Source organism: Cherax quadricarinatus, chromosome 66 (assembly GCF_038502225.1).
Source record: "Cherax quadricarinatus isolate ZL_2023a chromosome 66, ASM3850222v1, whole genome shotgun sequence".
In the NCBI taxonomy this organism is placed as follows: domain Eukaryota; kingdom Metazoa; phylum Arthropoda; class Malacostraca; order Decapoda; family Parastacidae; genus Cherax; species Cherax quadricarinatus.
In genome coordinates, this window is record NC_091357.1 from 64,926 (window position 1) to 83,162 (window position 18,237).

The following is an 18,237-nucleotide window of genomic DNA, read 5'->3' on the forward strand; positions in this document are numbered from 1 at the left end:
CCTGTCAGACACTGCAACTTCTTGGGATCTTAATACTTGGGAATTCTTCGCTTGCCTATCCCTTGGGCACGACCTACTTCCACACTGGACAAATGTGACACCACCTACGACTGCTGCACATCTCCTGCCATAAGGTTTATAAGCTGCTTCTCCGCTCCTATGCCGTATTCTATTCAAGATTGATAGACTGACCACATCGACTCAAGGCTGAGGGACTGATTACCTTCTTCTCCTCCTGTTCTTCAAGTTTATCCTTTGTATGGACTGATGAAGCCACTGTGTGGCGAAACGTTTCCTCAATAAAGATACCCAAGAGTTGCACATGTGTCTAATTTAACAACTCTGTCTGAGTTGGATCCAATTCATCACCTGGGTCTCTGTCTGTGCCTTGGTGCCTTTCGTTCATCCCCTGTAGAAAGCCTCTAGCTGATCGTAGTGATGCTCATTGTCTTCTTTATTTTGTCCGTGCTCATGATCTTCGTGTTCCTTTCATGTATAGGTTAGTCTCGGACATTAGTAGGAACCCACTGTTTGTTTGACATCCCTGCTTACTCCGACTGTTTTCTCTTTACATTCACGCGCTCTGATCTTCTCTTTAGTTGCCTCACCTGTATGTTCATTTAGCATCTGCCTTTTTCCTTCCCCCTTGGGAAGTTCCAACAGTTCATGTCTGCCCCCATCACTACCATGCGCCTGCTACTCGCTCTCTTTTTCTCGAGCACATCCAGTCACATGCTCATGCTATTGCTGTGTATACAGACTGTTCTAAATCTGCTGATGGAGTTGGGTTTGCAGCAGTTTTCCCTGATGACATTGTCCGAGGCCACTTATTGGACTCAGCTAGTGTTTTTACTGCAGAGTTGAATGCCATCCTCATAGTGCTTCTTCATATTACATACATGTCTCCATCGACGTTCGTGATCATTTCGGATTCCCTCAGTGCTTTACAAGCCATTAAATACTTCGACTGCCTTCATCCATTAGTCTAACATATTCAACAATGGTTGTGCCACATGGCTAGCAAGAATAAAGATGTCGTTTTCTGCTGGGTCCCTGCTCACGTTGGTGAGCAGGGCAATGAGCAGGCAGATGCTGCTGCTTGGTCAGTGGTGCATGATCTCCCTGTTTCTTATAGGGGTATTCCGTACAGGGACTATTTTCCAGTTATCTCTGCCTTTTCTGCTGCCATTGGCAACAACGGTGGTCGGACATATACTGTAACACATTGCACTCTGTTAAACTGCTTATAGGTTTGTGGCCATCTTCCTTCCACCGTTGTCGTTCTCTTGAGACTGCACTAAACCCAATTCCACATTGGTCAAACACGCCTTACCCATGGGTATCTTATGAATAGACGCCTTATTCCTCTCTGCGAGGCTTGTCAGGTCCCTATTTCGGTTCTTCACTTCCTTGTCGATTGCCCGATTTACCACCGAGCTTGCAGGATTTGCCTCCAACGATGCTGCTACTCTTACTTTATCTTCTCTTCTTGCAGACGATCCCAACTTTGACTCCCAAGCGCTTTTTGACGTTTTGTCAGCAACTGCCTTATTATACGAACCTTGACATATAGCGCTTAGTGTCCCTTCCATCCCTTTTCTTCCCTCACCTCTGATCATCTCTCCACCTAACTGATTATAACCTCCTCACTACATACTGCTCCGCAGCACTGAATGACCCTTGATGGTTCAGCACTTTCTCTGATTATAATAATTGCCAGTGACGTGGAAGTCACTGGCAATTATGGACTACTATCCACGAGAAAACGGGTCCATTTAAAGGGATGAAAAAACGGGACCATTTAAGAATATAAAATAAGAAATAAGGAACACTGCCGCAGGCCTACTGGCCCATGCAAGGCAGGTCCAATTCTCCCATTGGCTTAAGCCAATGCCTTGACCTAGTCAGGTCAGTCATATTCACTGAAGGGAGGAGCACAGCATTTGACTTAGTAGCACAAGCTAGTCAGGTCCTACTCACACCCACCCACACCCACTCATGTATTTAAGGTATTTACAAAACTACACGTTTTATCTTCTATGACGATACTCGGGAGTTTGTTCCACTCATCCACAACTCTGTTACAAAACCAGTGCTTTTCTAGGAATGCACCTTTGTAAAACTGGGCTGAGATTCATTAATCAGTTTATGCCTTTCAAGATGGCTATGAATTGCTTCAGCAATTATTGATTCCATAAATTTACTGTGAAGGCTTACTCAACCCTGTAAGATCTTAAGTAGGTCTTACCAAGGCTGGCCCCTCCTTAGGAAAATTAATGAATAGGAAGAGAATAATAACATACAAATATAAACACTTTATTGTTATAATTGAAAATATAAAACATTTAAATATGAACTTTTATCCTACGTGAAAGAGAAATGAAAAATGAAATATAAAAATGATATTTGAATTCAATGCTAATATGTACAGTTAGACTGGGGTGTCTGGTTGATGTTGACCCCACGCCTTGTAGAAATTGTAGCCGTTGCTGAGGATGGGGGGGGGGAGGTCACAGCTGTTGAGTGACAACCCAACGACTAGTTCGTCACAGTGTCTCTAGCCTTGAATAATCCATCAAGAATGCAGGTCTTTCACCACTGCAAAGATGAGGGGTACTTGCCTGGTGTTGGCTACATTCAGGTATGTAGATAGAAAGGTGACGTCCCAGAACTCATGTGAAGTTCATCTTCAACACTGTTTCTGTAGTTGCCAGATGACCTAAGGTGACATTCCAAGAGTTGTGTTGGGAGCTGTGAGTCAAGTGATTATCCATTTGGTCGGAGCCCCACACATCGCCGTTCCGGGTGGAAAAAAAAGGGGGATAGCAGGAGCTAGACACTGACCCTACCTTAACAAGCAGACTGGCAATCAAACTATCATCACCATATATTCGCTGGCTACTCCCATCTGTTGAACTTTTCCCTCACACTTCCCCATACCAAGACTTATAGTCAAGGAGTATAAGAAGAATAGAAGAGGAAAAAGTTCTAAACCAGGAAAGTAGTGTAAGGTACCAAATCTTCTACTGACTGTCTTAACCAGTCAGAGAAATAATTGGATGAACTATTGATATACACAATATGGAACTTAAAAGCTTTGAGTGCCAATGTCCACTGCAAGAGGCGACTGTTGGTTCCCTTAAAAGTTTCTAGGTATATCAAAGGTTTGTGATCCATCTCTAAAATGAATTCTTTTCCCAACAAATAAAATTTAAGTTTGGAGATACCCCACACAAGGGCCAAACATTCCTTTTCTATGGAGGAGTATCTCGTTTCTGCAGGAAGAAGTTTCTGGCTTAGGAGGCATACAGAGAAGGGTGTACCATCATGATACTGTAGTAACACTGCACCTAGGCCAGTATTGGAGGCATCAGTTCTTAAACAAAACGGCTTATTAATATCTGGAATCTTAAGTATAGGTTCTTTAGAGATCGTCTTAAGTTCATTAAACTTTTCTCGAGCTACGTCAGAAAGTTCAAGAGGTTCCTTCACAGACTTTTTAAGGTAGTCGGATAAGATGCCTGTAAGATTGTTAATGTTGGGGATAAACCGTGCATAAAAATTTACAGAACCAAGAAAGCTACGCATGAGCTTCTTGGTTTTTGGGGAATTTAAACTCTAATGAAGCTTTGATCTTACTGGGGAGAGGCTGCAAAGAGTTATTAGAAAGAATCTGAGATATCTAATTTTGTTATACCCAAGGAAGCATTTCTTCGGCTTGGCAGTGAGGCCATGTGAGCGTAACCTACGTAAAACTGATGTTAATGTTTGGATATGCTTGCCCCACATGGATGTCATTACGTAAATGTTATCAAATAAACTGAAACATTTGGCATGTTACCCAAGACCTTTCTCATCAGTCTCACGTAGGTAGCACAGGCAGCTACCAAACCGAAGGGCATAGTTCTATATTGCATCAGTCCTTGGTGTGTAGGAAAAGCGGTGTACTGCATAGAAGAAGGATCTAACATTACTTGATGATATGCTTGCGCAATATCAATCTCTAAAAAGAAAGAAGAGTCATAAAATTTGTGTAGATCGCTATCTATTAATTGAGGGTATAGGCTCAGCATCCCACCGAGCTATCGCATTAAGTCCTCTGAAGTCAATAGCAAGTCTATATGAATTGTCTTCCTTCTTAACCATGACTACTGGTGAGCAATATGCAGATACTGAAGGTTCAATGATCTTTAGTTTTAATAATCTGTCTACCTCTCGGTCAAATGCATCCCTAAGGTGAACTGGAACTGGGTATTATTTCCGTTTGATAGGATTGTCCGTGACTAAGTCAATCTTATGGAGTACCGTGGAGGTAACACCTGGAATATCAGTAAAAGCATCTGAGAAGTTACTCACACATTGAAGTAGTTCATGTTTCTTATGGTCATCCAAAGACTCTTTGATATTAATATTTGTCGAACCAGTGTTCAAGAGTCACCAAGTCATGTAGTTCTCTGTCATAGTCTACGTTAGAGGTGCCTTACACTCCTCAGTTGTCTTATCAAGTTTGTGTGGAAAAACTAAATCAAAATCATTCAGGCAGTTAACAGAATTTCTTCGGTAATATTTCTTAAAAATGTTGATATGATAAAGCTTAGGTTTCCCCTTGACTTCTATGAGGTAATCAACCTTCCCACAAATTTTCAATACCTTATACGGACCTTTCCATGCTACTAATAACTTATTTGACTTTATTGGTAAAAGTACCAGAACCTCATCCCCTACTTTAAAACTTCTCTGACTTTTGGTATCAAAATAGGTTTTGTACTGGTCCATTGATAAGCTTATGTTTTCCGAAACTATGTCAGACGTCTCCTCCTCTGATGTGGAACTCTGTCAAAAGCCTTACTGAAGTCCATGTACACAATATCATATTCAGTACCGTAATCTACCTCCTCAAATACCTTAGTGAAGAAGATTAGTAAATTCGTAAGACAGTAATGCACCTTTGTAAAACTGGGCTGAGATTCATTAATCAGTTTATGCCTTTCAAGATGGCTATGAATTGCTTCAGCAAATATTGATTCCATAAATTTACTGTGAAGGCTTACTCAACCCTGTAAGGTCTTAAGTAGGTCTTACCAAGGCTGGCCCCTCCTTAGGAAAATTAATGAATAGGAAGAGAATAATAACATACAAATATAAACACTTTATTATTATAATTGAAAATATAAAACATTTAAATATAAACTTTTATCCTACGTGAAAGAGAAATGAAAAATGAAATATAAAAATGATATTTGAATTCAATGCTAATATGTACAGTTAGACTGGGGTGTCTGGTTGATGTTGACACCACGCCTTGTAGAAATTGTAGCCGTTGCTGATGATGTGGGGGGGGGGGTCACAGCTGTTAAGTGACAGCCCAACGACTAGTTCGCCACTGTGTCCCTAGCCTTGAATAATCAGTCAAGATGATAGGAACGCAGGTCTTTCACCACTGCAAAGATGAGGGGTAGTTGCCTAGTGTTGGCTACACTCAGGTATGTAGATAAAAAGGTGACGTCCCAGAACTCATGTGAAGTTCGTCTCCTTCAACACTGTTTCTGTAGTTGCCAGATGACCCAAGCTGACATTCCAAGAGCTGTGTTGGGAGCTGTGAGTCAAGTGATTATCCTTTTGGTCGGAGCCCCACACGTCACCTTTCCGGGTGGAAAAAGGGGGGGATAGCAGGAGCTAGACACTGACCCTACCTTAACAAGCAAACTGGAAATCAAACTATCGTCACCATATATTTGCTGGCTACTCCTATCTGTTGAACTTTTAACTCACATTTACCACCTATGGAGGTATGGCTTATTGGTTTATAGTTAGAAACCAAGGTTCTTTCACCTGCTTCGTAAATAGGTATTACATTTGCCATTTTCCACTTGTTGGGCACTATGCCAGTTTGTAGTGATATATTGAAAAGATTAGCCAAAGGTATGTTAAGTTCCTCTTTACATTCCTTTGAAACCCTTCCAAACAGTTCATCAGGGCCTGGGGATTTGTGAGGTATTATATTCACTGTTAGTCTGAGGAACATGTCACTAGTTACCCCAATTGTGCATAGTTTATTATCGTCCTGTTCTGCATAATTTATTATTTCTGGAATTTTGCTAGCATCATACTGAATAAAAACTGAGAGGCAGTAGGTATTGAAAAGTTCACACATTTCCTTATCCCTGTCAGTGATTTGACCTGGGTTACTCTTAAGTGAGCCTATCTTGTCCCTAATCTTACTTCTGTATACCTGAAAGAACCTTTTTGGGTTAGCATTCGAATCCCTTGCGGTTTTAGCCTCATAATCCCTTTTTGCTTTTATTATTCCGTTTTTTTATTTCTTTTTTTAATTGAATATATTGATTTTTTAACTGCCCTTCCCCTCTTTTGATACGCCTATATGTGGCTCTCTTTTGACCTATGAGATGTTTTAATTTATTATTTATCCATTTGGAATCATTTTTGTTAGATCTAATTTCCATACTCAGGACAAAAGTTGTCTGGGCAGCCAACACTATGCTCTGAAATTCATCATTTGGCAACCAACCCTACCTACCTGACCGATAGTAAGGTCATCCCAATTTAGCCCACCCAGGTAATTTCTCAATCATTGTTCGTATCGCTCTTGGGCTGTGTGGACAGGCTGCGCAGTAGTTCCTGATTCGTCTAGTCTCTGCGCAGTTTTCACCAGTCTACTCACAATGGCAGAAGGAGGACACAGGTGCGTCAACACTGTCTGCCTTGATTTAGTGACTGGCTCATTTAATAGAATACTCATATTCTGCTGACGGCGATCCTGAGAGATACGTATGGAATTGCCAATGAAGACCTTTACGGTGTAGCATTAAATGGCAATACAAGGTTATTCGTCAAATTCAGACAAGGCTGCACCTATGAGAATATGGTTGCTAAATACCAGGATGTGATAAAGACCGTTAACCCTGGTGTTACCGTCCGCCTTCGAGATGTCTCCCATGTTTACACATGGGTGAAGGTGCGCAACGTACTCTTTGAAGCAGACGAAAGCGATTTAAGGAACGTTTTTGACCGTTACGGCACCGTGCATCTGGCGGCGTTGGGACACTGGCGTGACGGCCCCCTTGTTGGCATGCCGGAAGGGTCGTTTTCAAGTGTATGTGACATATTCAGGTCAAAGGCACACGTGTAGACTCTGTGGGGTGCATGACCACATTGCAGCACAATGTCTGACGAGGCGTGGAAGACCAGAGATCGCGACGAGGAAGGAGGTGACAGCAGTACCGCAGTCATACACTGGGGCTACACAGCGTGGGAAACTGTGGAGTGAGGAGGTAGAGGGGGAGACAGAGGAGTCACCTGCCTGCGTAACTCTACCGGGTGTGGAGGAGGACACAGGCGTGGTGTCGGCGACGCTGAAAGATGCATACGCACCCGCCCAGGATGACATGGAGGCATCCATTCGAGAGGCTTTAAACGTTTTGTTGGAAGCTTCAACAGCTGATGGAATCCAGGGTGGGCTGGAGGATGTCAGTGTACAAGAGGGAGGAGGAGGTGTCACAAAGCCGACTGTAGAACACCAGGTTGTGACTGTGGAAGTACACAGGGATGATAGATCCGAAATTGACATGATCATCGATTGTGGCTGTCGCAAAAGGGCTGCGGTGACGACAGATAATGACGACGTTCTAACTCCGGGACAAAGAACGGGGAAAAAGACATGGCACGATGAGACCCGTAGAGGAGCGGGCGGATCCAACAATGTTCAGCAAGATAGAGAGGAAGGCATAGGAGGTCGTGGGGGAAGAAGTGGAGAGAATCACAAAGGTGTTAAGAGTGTCAGGTGTATAACTCTAAATGTTAATGGTTTGAAATCAGACAACAAGCGTTACTGTCTGGTGGCGTTTTTGAGGAAACATGTTCCTGATGTTGTGTTTTTACAGGAACAAAATCACAAATCTCCGGGGGAATTGATAATTCCTGAATATGTAGTGTACATGGGCTGTTCTAGCAGATTGAAAAGAGGTGTGGCAGTGTTAATAAAAGAGGCCAGCCCGTTTTCTTTACACACCTGTGAGGTTGGGGAGGAGGGGAGGATGGTGCGGGTGGTTGGGGCATGGGGTGGGGTGCAGTTGGGATTCATCGGCGTCTATGGACCAGCGGAAAGTGATATGCGAATAAAAAACGTTTTTTTTATAGGGATGTTTTGGTGTATCATTTAAGGTCGCTGCCAGCCGTCACGATCATTGGGGGAGATTGGAATTGTCTTGATCGCCGCAAGGATGTCGAACCTAGGGGAAGGTTTTTTTTTCGTTTTTTTTAGGGGACTTACTGCGGGGTGTGAATGCCTTTGATGTGGGGGGGATGAGGTAGGGAGGATTGTGCATACGTTTATTAGGAGGGAGTATGCAGCACGATTGGACCGCATATATGTTTCTAGGGGAATCATGGCTCGAACCGTTTGTGCTCTAAATGTGAGTTTCTCTGATCATAGAGGAGTCATGGTGGACGTGGATTGGGAGGGATTACCGAGGCGGTACAGGGATTTCTGGAAAATGAATGTTGGGTTAATGCGTAAAAGGAGCGTGAGGGAATCTTTTGCGAGTGTATGGAAGGAATGGTGGGATAACCGAAGGGTAGAGAGTGATATTATTGAGTGGTGGGACACGACTGGCAAGAGGAAGGTGAGAGACTTCTATCAGAGGAGTGGGGTAAAGGAACGAGAAATGGAACGTGGAACTTTGTCTTATCTGGAAAACCAACTGCAGGACTGTTATGTGAATGGTACGGGGGTGTACCCGGTGGCAGAAATTGAAAACTTAAAGCAAATGATAGGGGATATCCATAACCGTAATTTTGATGCGGCGCGGATAGTGAGTGGCATACAGGAGGTATTATGGGGAGATCGCCCTTCGGCGGTTGTCCTGCGGGAGCAGGGCAAACGCTGAAGGTGACAGAATTAATGGGATTGGAAGTGCACAAGCAAATGGGGGCGAATAGCAGGGGACAGTACATTACGACAACTGAGGGAATGAGTTGCTATGTGGATAAATGGTACGAATCGCAATATGAGAATGTGGGGATCTCTAAGGAGGTGCTAGAAAAAATGGGTGAATGGGTATGTTGTGATTTAGAGAATAAGGATCGAATGAATTTGAATGTAATCATAAGTGAGGAGGAGGTTAGGCTAGCGGTAGAGAGTATGAGTGCTGGGAAATCACCGGGAATCGATGGTATCCCTTGTGATTTCTATAAGAAAAACTGGGAATGCCTACGCAACTTTCTAGTGGTATTATTTAACGAAATGAAAACAAGCTGAAGACTCGGGGAACAACAAAGAACAGGCGTTGTGGTTATGATTCCAAAAAAGGCTACGGGGAACTGTGTCCAAAATTATAGGTCGATAACATTAATGTGTGGTGATTATAAAATATTTGCGAAAATGTTAGGTAATAGAATTAAAAGGGTATTAGAGAAGGTTTTGGATGAAGGGCAATATGGGGTACCCGGAAGATCAATGTGTGTGGGGCAAGGTATTATACACAGGTTCACTGACGAAAGTGGGAAGGGTAATGCAGGGGGAATACTGGCTTTGGACTGGCATGCGGCATGCGATTGTGTGGAGCATTAGGCTTTATGGAAGTTCATGCAGTGGAAGGGATTCGGGAAGGAAATAGTAAGTTGGACGATGGCTTTGTATGAGCAGGCTATGTTTAGGGTACAGAGAAATGGCAGGTTGGGGAATTTAATTGGAATGAAACGTGGTTTAAGGCAGGGGTGTCCTGTATCGCAGATTCTTTTTGCGTTACTTCAGGATCCTTTTTTCAGAGCTGTACTGGAGGGTGTGAATGAGGGTGAAATGCGAGGAAGGGTGGGGATAAAAGCAGGAATCGTAGGCTATGTGGATGACACCACGATTTTATATAGGGGATCACGGGATTTACGAAAATTAGGTGAATTGGTAAAACTTTTTGGGAGAGCAACGGGGATGATGGTCAATAAGGATAAGTCAATGCTTATGCACGTGGGAGATAGCATTAGTGGGGACATAGGTCAGGAGGAGGGTTGACCTTTAGTAACTCACATCAAGGTATGTGGAATTGTTCATATGAGAAACATTCAGGAAGCGAGGAAGGTTAATTCGAGTGAGGTTGTGGATAGGGTGTTAGGTCGCTTGGCGGGGTTGCGTGCAGGAGGCTTAACTTTGCATCAGCGTGTAATTGTAGCGAATGTGCTTTTGTTTGGTAAGTTGTGGCATGTGGTAAGTATGTATCCGTTAGTTTCGTGTGATGAGAAACGTTTATTGAAGCGTGTATTTAGATATATATGGGGTTCAGGTTGTTATTGGTTAGCGAGAGATGTTGTGTATTTACCGACTAGTCGGGGTGGACTGGGGTTAATGAATCTGCACAAGAGAATATTAGGTATGTACGTTAAACATAGTTATTTGCGTGAGGGTCGGAGGGTTGGTACAGGTTTGAATTGGATTCGAGGGGATTTGGTACGATGGATGAATGGTGGGGATGTTACGAGATGTTAGAACATGCTGAGGGTTTTAATTTATGCAAGGGATCCAAGTCGAATCAAGATTAGAAAACTGGCAAGGGTGGGAAAGAGAGAGGGGGTGGCTAGCGTAGAGGGTATATATCCAATGTATGCATGGCGTGATATTTGGGGTCGCTTGAAGGAGTTACGATTGAGGGCCGGGGTACGGGAGGTCATGTATAAATTCCTTCACAAAATATTGCCTTCCGGGGAGGTGTTAGCGAATAGACGTGTGCAAGTGGGTAAGGAGCGTTGTGTGTGTGGGGATATTGACACGGCTTTCCACGCAGTGTTTTTTTGTGAGAGATTGGAAGCGGTAAGAGTGTGGTTTAGCAGAGTTATACAGATGGTGGGAGGTGAGGGAATTAGTATCTTAAGAGCGTTAAGTCTAGATGTGGGGGGGTAGGGTTGCCGGTACAAAGGGCGATTGGATATTTAGTCACTGACTTTGTATATACTTCATGGGCCTGCAGACACGTATCAGCAAGAGAGAGGTTCAGTGCGCTGGCAGCGATTTTTTATGGTACACAGCAGAGGAATAGAGAGATTGCTGGGGGTAGATGGCTTTCGACTTTTTCAGTGGGATATTGTAATTTTCATGTTCGTGATTTATGGGCATTAGTACCATAGAGGGTAGACGTGGCTGGCCTTTTCGTGTGTGAGCGAGAATGGCGGTTGGATTCAAAATGATGAGGAATAATGATGAAACATTGGGAAGGGGCGGTCATGTAAGGTCATGTAAGGTCATGTAAGGTCTAGAAGGTATTAACTAGAACGAACCAGGGCTTTGAAAAAATTTTGTTATATTGTTTGCCAAGTGAATAGATCGAATAAAATGTACGTTAACCTTTTATAATACACATCATTTGTGTAGCAGAATCGACACATGCTATAGTAATATTGTCGTCAGTATGATGACGCCTTAAGGTTAGATTTTGAAACTATTGACGTTTGAGCAATCCCTGGCATACGTCGGCGACCCTCGTCGCTATTAGTTATACACTGATGTACCTTAGGGTCGACATATAAGATAACTGTATTGTTATTGTGATACTGATAATGGATAAATGTCGAACACCGACGCATGAGATAATCTCAAGCAATGGCCTGTCGTGTATCGCTAATAGGTGAACGTGACGGTCATATGTGTATATTTCCTGTTAATGCTTGGCTTAGCTCAAGCATATTCAAAAAAGTATGTACTTGATGTATGGTTCTTTAAGAGGTATCAGCCTTCACATGGCTTATATAATCTGGGATATATGTATATGAACCTACTATCACAATCTTTAATTATTACGTGTTTTGTATTTTTTTTCTACGTTAATGTTACTCAATGCCAGATTTAGGCTTGTTATATAACTTCTCATGATGTATTTTTGTGCTTCAAATAGGGAAATAAGGTTTTAATGTACTGTAACTAGATCGTTTTGATACCTTACGATAGGATTTTGTTATTTGTATGGATTGTACTTGTATACATAATGTTAAATTTTTTACTTGCGGATGTGTCTTGCCCAGTGTTTAGGTGGGGTTTCATTGTGAAATGCCCTAATGTAATGTTTATTATAGGCTTTGTTTTGCCTAACGTTTTAGGTCAATGTTCTGTATTTTTAAAATTTGTAGGTTGTGTGATATTTGTGCAAGGGGTCTTATTTAACAGAGCAGTGGGGGGTTGGTGTGAGCGCTGACATAAATTGTAAGCTTTGTTTGTGTTAATGGTTTTGTTCCGTGCTGGAGCTCTGTTAGGCGCTTCCAGCACTTTGCGGGACGTATTATGGTGGTATGTCTTGGCAATTTTATTGAAGGCTTAGGTTTGCCTTTTGTTTCATTACTGTAATGTGTAATGTTTTTATTCCTATGTTTATCATATCTTCTGTGTGCTTTGTGCAAGGAGGTTTTATTGTACAGTGTAACAGGAGTGTATTGTAGGTTTAGATTCTGTTAGTGTATTTTCTGAGCAGGTATTATCATGCTCTTTTCATTGTTAGGTGATGGTTTACCCTTTAATACGATATGATTGTAACACTTAGTGTTGAGAAATGGCCTTACCAGCTAAGTTTAAAGAGTTTGTACGTAACTTAGAAAGACAGCTCATCGCCTAAACAGCCGCTCCTGAAGACGAGGTCTTAAGAAGCTGTCGAAGTCATCTCTCAACGGGCTGTAAAGAGTTATAATTTGTAAGATTATAAATTACTCCTAGGGGGTGTTATGTCAGCATATTTCATTCACTGATGTTTGACAAATTACATACTTGTTTGGACTCAAAAGTCCACACCTCACTGCCGACTATAGGTTGATTACAAATTCCTTGCGACTCAAGAACTGCGCAGTCCCCCGTACTAAAAGAAATTCGTAACCTACCTTGCTCTTGTAGCGTGAGCTATGGTGTTCTTCACACCTTCGACAGATATCGGTGACATGATAGAAGCAGAAGTGTCCTTGGATGTCCACGTCTTCCATAGTCTAGGAATACGCACACTGGTACACTATGTTCCACAAGATTTGTCTTTATTGTTCACAATCTTATCACTAAAGAAGCTGATCACACTTCTCTTAAGTGTTTATTGTGTTTTATGAGATATTTTGTTCACACTAACGCACAGATCGTTCTTTGTTGGTTATCCTGGAGTCAGTGTCACTCTCAGTAGAGTCAAAAGTAATCTGAAGATGCCACAGCGCCCCACGCCGTTACTCCCCTAGCACAAAGGAAAAGCTGACCTAGTACTTTTGCTTCCTTGCCACTTCCTCGATGAAGCAAAGCAGAATGTTTGATTCTTGCTGTCTTAAGCATAGACAACAATGTCCACTATCTTTACTATGGTAATAAAGTGGGAGCAGGATTTTCCTTAATTGTCCTGCTAAAGCTACACTTTGCAACACAGGACTGCAAGGAGCAGTGGTCGCTTGACAACGTCGCATACTCGTACTGCATCTGCTATCAATTACTTGCTGAAGCAGTAAACAAGATATTTGCCCCTTCTGAGAGGGCTGGGCCCCTCAGGGCTGAAAGGAGCTGAAAGGGCTGAAAGGGGCTGAAGGGGGCTGATACCCTCCTCCTGGAGAAAATTTCTCCACACTGGGGGGCGGAGGAGGTTCGCTGCAGGTGAACTATTCATCACTTAACATTAATTTAATTTTCTCACTCGCCACCACTGCTGCTTGTCTTTTCTGAACAGCTTTAGTCTGTGTGGTTTCTGGAGACTCACTAATTTTGTTTTCAACACTGTGTAATTCTAACGGCACTAGTTTATTTATTGTCCGCTTATTCACTACACCTTTGCTTAAAACATCAACTGTCCTGATGATTCCATTTGCATCTGGATATATGGTCACAATTTTTCCAAGTGGCCATTGGGACCTCGGACCATCATTGGTAACATAAGTTAGAGGTCTGTTGTTGACTCTATTTTCTATTTCAGTCACAACTGTACGGAATTCTTCTAAGCCGATTCTTTGACGATGAAGAGTCTTCCATAAACAACGTTTTACAATGCCGATCATTCTTTCATAAAATCCGCCGTGCCATGGAGATTTAGGAGGAATGTATCTCCAACGACAACTGCGTTGATTCAGCATCTGTTGTACTTCTGGTTGGTCAAAGATCTTGCTTATATAAGCACCACCAGCAACAAAGTACGTTGCATTGTCTGAAATCATCAGTCTGGGACATGCCCTTCTGGCTGCAAACATTCTGAATAATTTGATAAAGGTTTCAGCAGACATGTCAGTGGCTACTTCTAGATGTACTGCTCTAGTTGTAGCACAAGTGAACAAACAGATGTACACCTTGATGGGAACTTTGTTAACTGTTTTGGTTAAAATTATTGGTCCAGTGTAATCTACACCTGTCACCTCAAATGGAGTGACATGACAAACTCTTTCAGAGGGATTTGCAGGTGGACCTGGATACTGACATACTCGCATATCGTAGTGACGACAAGTAATACAGTCCTTTATTTGCTTTTCACACTTTGTCGACCTTGAGGTATCCAGTAGGATTGTCGTATATGACAAAGTGTGTCAGCTACCCCACCATGTAACACGTTACTGTAGGCGTTTTGCACAATCAGTTTTGTTAGCCAATGATTCTTGAGGATCAATATTGGATGTATGGCTTCTTTAGGTAGTGAAGAATTATGAATTCTCCCTCGACATCTTATAATCTTTTCTGAGTCGAGATAAAGTCCTAAAGAATTAATCATGACAGGTTTCTTTGGGGATTTATCTTGTGTTTCTAGAAATTTATATTCTGTAGAGAACACATCTTTCTGTATTAGTTTCACCCAGTATTTAATGGGTTCAAGACATTCATAATCAGGTTTTATTCCTTTAATGAATTTAAAGACAAGAGCTGTAACTCTTAAGAGTTTACCCAAAGATGAGTATTTAGATCCATCAATGACTATTTCTGTTGTCTCTGCAGTATTTACACAACTTATTTCTGCTGTGTTCAAGCAGACTCTTTCTTCTGGCATAATGTGAGCCTTTTGCTGAGACCAATTATTTTCATTAGAGAGCCAGTTCGGTCCGTGGAGCCATAATTTATTATCCACAAATTTCTTGAGTGGGACACCACGTGACAACATGTCAGCTGGATTCTCTTGGGTAGGGACGTGGAGAAAGAGATAATCTCTCTGCATCTCTTTTATTTCTGCTACTCTGTTCTGTACATAGACCAACTTACTCTTATTATTTCTTAACCACTGGAGAACTGCTTCATTATCACTCCAGATCACGTTTTTTTCAATAGTGAGATGATCAAGTACTTTGTTGAGATAGACAGCTAATTTTGTACCTACATAGAGTGCTGTCTGTTCCAATTGTGGTACTGTTCTGACCTTCAAGGGTGCTACCCTGGCCTTTGAAGTAATTAGTGTACTTCCTTCAGCATTACTCATGTAAGCTACAGCGCCATAACCTCTGGTTGACGCATCACAGAACACATGTAATGTGTACTTGTTTCCCTCTTGACCTATTTGTTTGGGAAGTTTAATTTGATGAAGTTGTTTAAACTCCTTGGATATTTCATCCCATGCTTGACTCATTTCTAGAGGCAAGTTCTCATCCCATCCAATTTTGAGTTTCCATGCTTCTTGCATAAGCATTTTACCCTTTATGGTAATTGGTGAGACGAGTCCTAGAGGATCAAAACATTGAGATACCTCTGACAGTAAACTACGTTTAGTGAGTGTACTGCATGATTTATTGTTTATCTTTTTGAGACTCAGAGTATCTTCCTGTGTGTTCCAATTAAGTCCCAGCATGTTGTTGCAATCAAGAATTTCAGCTTCAGGAAAATCTTCTTTGATAAGTTCCCTTAATTGCTTTGAATTTGTATTCCACATCCTTAGAGGCATATTTGCTTCTTTCATCTCCTTGTTAGCTTCTCTGTATAAGGATTTCAAATCCTCCTCTTTATTCACAGTACCTTGAAGATTGTCCACATAGAAACTTTTCTTTAAGATTTCTTTGAAGGGATTTCCAGATTTCTTCAAATGTGTATTTAGAGTAGCTTCTAGTAAGAATGGAGAGGATGTTGCACCAAATAATACTGATTTGAAACGATACGTTTTCACAGGACTTTGAGGATCATGTGGATTTTCAGGCCACAAGAATCGAGTATAATCTCTATCTATTTCTTGTAGTCCTACTCTTAAGAAAGCTTTGGAAGTATCAGCCGTGTAGGCATATGGGTTTGTGCGAAATTTCATAAGCACGTCTCCAAGCTTCTCAGTTAGTGAGGGTCCGGTCATCAGACAATCATTAAGACTTGCTACATCTTTATTTGCACGTGCGCTGCAATTATATACAACACGTAGTGGAGTGGTTTCAGAATCTTTTCTGACTCCATGGTGCGGGAGATAATGAGCTTCTGTCTTCAACTTATCTTCGACTATTTCCTCAATGAATTTATTGTCCAACTGTTCTTGTATGATATTATCATAGACAGTCAGTAGCTCTGGATTCTTCCTGAGCTCATGTATTTGTGCTTTCATTTGTCCGAAAGCCATGGGATAATTGCTAGGCAGATGTGGTGGATTTAATTTCCATGGTTACCTAACCCAATACTGTCCATATTCATATTTGACAGTGTCCAAATATTGGTTATAAGTCTGAGACTCTTGTGGACTTGGTTTATTTACATCAATACCTATCGCATCTAAATCCCACAACTTATCAACTGGTTCATTCATTTCTTCGAGTAATGATAATTTTTGCTGTGGTACATGATCAGTGGTTATTCTCGTAACTAGTACATTTTCCACTGAATCAATATCAGCTTCTTTCCCACTTTGAGAGGGAATGGGACCACATATCATGTGGCATCCTGCTGTTTTCAGCAAGTGAGCATCATGTTTACTTACTATATTTTGCACAAAACAGTGATAATAATCACTTCCAATGATTAAATCAATTGGACTAATAGTGTCCGTCTGTATGTCAGGACAGGCTAACTTGACCTTAGCTGCTTTCAGTGCTGCAACTGTTTCTTTTAATCCCTGGATCTGCACAGACTTAGGCAAATCATAGACTACCACAGCTTCTACTGTCTTTTTTCCTGTTTCCTAGACCAACAGTGATTCTGGCTAGGTCATATGTCTGTTTACCAGAATTGTGGAAAAAACCAGCTATATCTAACTGTATTTTGGCATAGGGTTGTTTATTCAGTTTCTGCAACACTGTTCTTCTTATGAAGGACCTTTGTGAGCCTTGATCAAATAATGTTAGCACATTGGTTTTGTGTAATTTATTAGATAACTCAACTCGAGCTATCGGGAGAGCAGTTGCTTTAAACTTATCTCTCACATTTAATGCTGTTGCTTGTTGACTTCCTGATTCTGTGGAAGTCTGCTGCTGTTCAGCAAAAGTATTTGGGCATAATGCTGTATGATGCATACCCTTGCATTTAAAACACTTCTTCAGTGAGCATTTTCCTCCCTTATGTTCACCTAAACACTTGATGCACCTTTTCAGCTGATGAACACGTTGTTTACGTGCCTCCATTGATGTGTATTGAATACAATACTGTGCCCAATGTGTTCCATCACAAAGTACACATTTTGGAGTACGTTTATGTGTGACAGTTTCTATACTGTCTGTTGTATTCGCAGCTTGATAAATGCCTATATGGGATTTTCCATTCTGTGGTTTAGTGGGAGTAGGTATACTCTTTTTATTCTGAGTTGAAGGTTTATTATCCACTGGATTTGTGGATTTTTCATCTTGTCTCGTTGCTTGCATGCATGAAACTATTGTTTGTAAACCATTGCTAATTTCTTCACAAGTGAAATAGCGTTTATTGAACATAATATTTAATCGTTCAATAGTTTGTGGTGACAACTTATCTTGTACAATACCACTGATAAACCAATCACATTGCCTTAGGTCATATTTAGCACCTAGAAATCTGAGACTATTGTCTAATGTGATTCTAAATGCCTGCAACTCTGAAAAACAATGTTTGGGTGGCTTCAAGCTTGATATTAAGACTACATGTCTAACTCTGGCCTTGTCAGCATCAAAGTAATTGTCTGCTAAGACACGTAAGACTATTTAATAATTACCTTTAACCACCGGAAATGACTTAATCAGTTCATAGGGTTCTCCCTTCACAAGACATTTAAGGTAATTGAACTTACCAATCTCATCTATGTCAGTTCGTGAATTTACTATGGATTGAAAACCACTAATGAATTCTTCATAATTATGACCTTGGAAAATAGGTAATGA